This window comes from Orycteropus afer, unplaced genomic scaffold, assembly GCF_000298275.1.
Source record: "Orycteropus afer afer isolate SDZICR_OR568_19922 unplaced genomic scaffold, OryAfe1.0 scaffold00056, whole genome shotgun sequence".
Taxonomy (NCBI): domain Eukaryota; kingdom Metazoa; phylum Chordata; class Mammalia; order Tubulidentata; family Orycteropodidae; genus Orycteropus; species Orycteropus afer.
The window spans coordinates 852,699-856,639 of record NW_006921643.1 but is presented as its reverse complement, the minus strand read 5'-3'; the positions used below and the strand labels follow the sequence as shown (position 1 = coordinate 856,639).

General features: G+C 38.7%; 1 protein-coding gene across 1 annotated transcript in view; it reads left to right on the top strand.

Annotated features, from left to right (window-relative positions):
• Nucleotides 1-3,941, top strand: part of SPOCK1 (SPARC (osteonectin), cwcv and kazal like domains proteoglycan 1) — a 914,642-nt gene that overhangs the window by 761,052 nt on the left and 149,649 nt on the right. The gene's annotated exons all lie outside the window — the stretch shown is intronic.

The window sequence follows — 3,941 nt, the reverse complement described above, 5'->3', positions numbered from 1 at the left end:
GCCAGCCATCTGGTTAGCAGGCAAGTGTCTTAGCCACTATGCTACCAGAGCTCCCTAAAAAAGTATTATACAACTTATATGTTGGGGATAATCTGTTATAGTAATCACCATTACCCTAACTAATACAGATATTAATTTAATTTTTATTGTGCACCTGCTATAAGACAAGTGTTGTCTTGAGTGCTGGGAATCCAACTATGAACAAGACAGATGAAGGGCTTCCTCTCATGGTGCTGATGCTCTAAGGAGGCACCATCCAACCCAGGCTGTGCTGTACCTATACACAGGGAACCTTCATTTTTATGTACCATCATGTCCTTGGTGCCTAGTCCCATGTCTAAAATCTATATGTGCCGGAGACCATTGTTGATGGTTTTGCCATTGATCAGAGACTCCTGGGGAGGCATGGGCTTCTGTCTTTTTTCCTAAATAGGGGAGAAAGATATCTTGAAAGCAAGTAGATTGTCTGAAAAAATCACCTTTATTTTTCATTGTCTCATAGAAAAGGGAGCTTAAGCCTCTAATTGCTACTATCGGAGCCAGAGCACCTGGTGGTTCTAGCACAGCTTACATTAGCATGCTGCATCTTTCTCCCCAGCTGCCAGGCTGGTAATCTGAAAGGGAAATAACTTCTGGTTGGGAGGTGGATGGGACTTATTGTTGCTAACTGCTCACCGTGTCTATCAGTGTCTCACCTCTCCTTTTGAGGAGAAAAATCAATAGAGTTTTAAATGTCTCACTAAGTAAGTGTTTATGAAGCAGATTCCCAAGGAACTTCACTTAGGGGAACTGCTGAAGGCATCTGGAATCACTTGGAGCAGGAAATGCCTGTGAAGTTGAAGAACTTCATTTCCACCCATTCTTTGCTGCTTTGGGGCTATCTGCAGTGGTTGCCTCAGTGCAGGACTCTTTGAGTTTGTCAAGTATTAGGCATGCCCATAAACATAAAAGGGGATGACAGTATTCATTCATTCATTCACTCATTCATTCGCCTACCATTCACTCCACAGTATACATTCTGAGCACTCTGTTGATTACTGGGCACTTCAACCCTGCCCTCAAAGGGCTCCTAATGAAAGGAAGACTGAAAAATAGATTGTTTTTTGTTGCTGTTGTTAGGTAATGTTGAGTCAGTTCTGACTCATAGCTACTCTCTGTATAATAGAATGAAACACTGCCCAGGCTTGCACTATCCTCACAATTGTTACTGTGTTTGAGCCCATTGTTGCAGCCATTGTGTCAGTCTGTCTCATTGATGGTCTGCCTCCTTTTCAATGACTCTCTATTTTGCCAAGCCTGATTTCCTTCTCCAGAGTCTGGTCCCTCCTGATACCATGTCCACAGTATATGAGATGAAGTCTGGCCATCTTCATTCCTAAGGAGCATTCAGGCTGTATTTCTCCCAAGATAATTTTGTTCATTCTTCTGGCAGTCCATGGTATATTCAGTGTTCTTCACCAGCACCATAATTCATAGGCATCACTTCTTATATGGTCTTCCCTATTCATTTTCCAGCTTTTGCATGCATTTGAAGTGATTGAAAATAATATGGCTTGGGTCAGGAATTTTAGTCCTCAAAGTGACAACTGAGCTCTATAACACTTTAAGGAAGTCTTTTGAAGCAGATTTGCATTACGTCATTTGACATCTCTACTGTTGCTTCCAAGGGCATTGATTGTGGATCCAAGTAAAATGAAATCCTTGACATCTTCAGTCTTTTCTTCATTTATCATGATGTTGCTTATTGGTCTAGTTGTGAGGATTTTTGCTTTCTTTATGTTGAAGTGTAGTCCATACTGAAAGCTATAGTCTGTCTTTGTCAGTAAGTACTTCAAGTCCTCTTCACTTTCAGTCTTGAAGAAAGGTTGTTTCATCTGCACATCAGTGGTTATTAATGAGTCTTCCACCAATCTTGATATTGTGTTCTTCATATAGTCTAACCTCTCAGATATTTGCTCAACATACAGACTGAACAAGTACAGTGAAAGGATACAACCTAGATGCACATCTTTCCTGATTTTAAACCACACAGTATCCCCTTATTCTGTTCAAATGACTGCATCATTGTCTATGTACAAGTTATACAAGAGCATAAGTTTCCTGGAATTCCCATTCTCTACAATGTTATCCATAATGAGTTATGATCTACACAGTACAATGTCATGGCATAGTCAATAAAACATAGGAAAACATCCTTATGATATTCTTTGCTATCTGCCAAGATACATATGGCATCAGCAATAATACTCCTTGTTCCACATACTCTTCTGAATCACACTTGAATTTCCTGAAGATATATTGCTGTAACCATTTTTTAATTATCATCAGTAAAATTTTACTTGCATATGTTATTAATGATATTATTAATGATACTGGTTGATAATTTCTTCATTCTGTTGGAATGGGTATAAATATGGATACCTTCTAGTCAGTTGGTGAAGTAGCTGTCTTCCTTATTTCTTGGTGTAGACAAGTGAATGTTTCAGCATTGCATCTATTGGTTGAAATATTTCAGTGGGTATTTTGCCAATTCCTGGAGCCTTGATTTTTGCCAATGCCTTCAGTGCAGCTTGGACTTCTTCCTGCAATACAATTGTTCTTGATCAAATCCTACTTCCTGAAATAGATTGTTATAGTTGTGTGATATGTATGTGTGATATATGATAATGTATAGGAATAGGGGGAACTTGGTAAAAATCTTCAATTTCTTCATTTTTTGCTTTAGTGGTTAGTGCAAAATTTTGAATAACACTAGTATTAACTGGATCTTTGTAAGCGTATGGATATTATACTACCATTGACAGCATCATACTTCAGGATGTCTCTTGAAACATTCTTTGTGACTATGAGTTCGATGCCATTCTGCTTCAATTTGTCATTCCAGGAATAGTAGACTATGTGATTGTTTGATTCAAAATGGGTGATTCCAGTCCATTTCAGCTCAGTAATACCTAGGATATCAATCTTTATGTATTCCATTTCATTTTGGCAACTTTCAATTTTCCTAGATTCATACTTTGTACATTACACATGATGTACATTTGCAGATGTTTCCTCCCATTTTGAGTCAGGCTTATCAGCAAATGAAGGTCCCAAAAGCTTTACTATATCCAATTCATTAAGTTTGAATCTCCTTTGAGGAAACAACACTTCCCTAGTTGTATTTTGAGTTCCTTTTGACCTGAGGGGCTCATTGTCCAGAACTATATCAGACAGTGTTTCAGGGCTATTCTTAAAGTTTTCCAGTATTATATCAGATACTGTTTCACTGCTATTCATAAGGTTTTTATTGGTCAATTCTTTGAGAAGTCAATGGCCCCTTCAAGTCTATCTTAGTCTGGAAGCTCTACTGAAACCTGTACACCATGGGTGACCTGCTGGTATTTGAAATACCAGTGGCATAGCCTCCAGCCTGACAGCAAAACACAAGTGTTTTAGTCTCAAATTGACCAAACATGCAATCAAGATGTATTGATGATTATTGGTGATTGAAACATGAAAGTTAGAAACAAGAATCACTGGTAATTGAAAAATATGGCTTTGGTGATAGAAATGATGCTGGAGATTATGATAGAATTTTACAAGACCAATGACTTGCTCATTGCAAATACCTGTTTTCAACAACATAAACAGCAGCTGTACATGTGGACCTTGCCAGATGGAAAACACAGAAATGAGATCGACTACATCTGTGGAAAGAGGCAATAGAGAAGTTCAATATCTTCAGCCAAAACAAGGCTAGGACCTAACTGTGGATGACAATCAACTGCTCATATGCAAGTTCAAGTAAAAGCTGAAGACAAGGAGTTCCAGCAAGATGGCGGACTAGGCAGAAGGATTGCAAAGACCCTCTTCAACAAAGTAAAGGGAAACCAATTAACACAGACACAGAAGATAATCTTGGACCCCTGAGCCTTGAAGGGAAGGATACAGAATTGGAC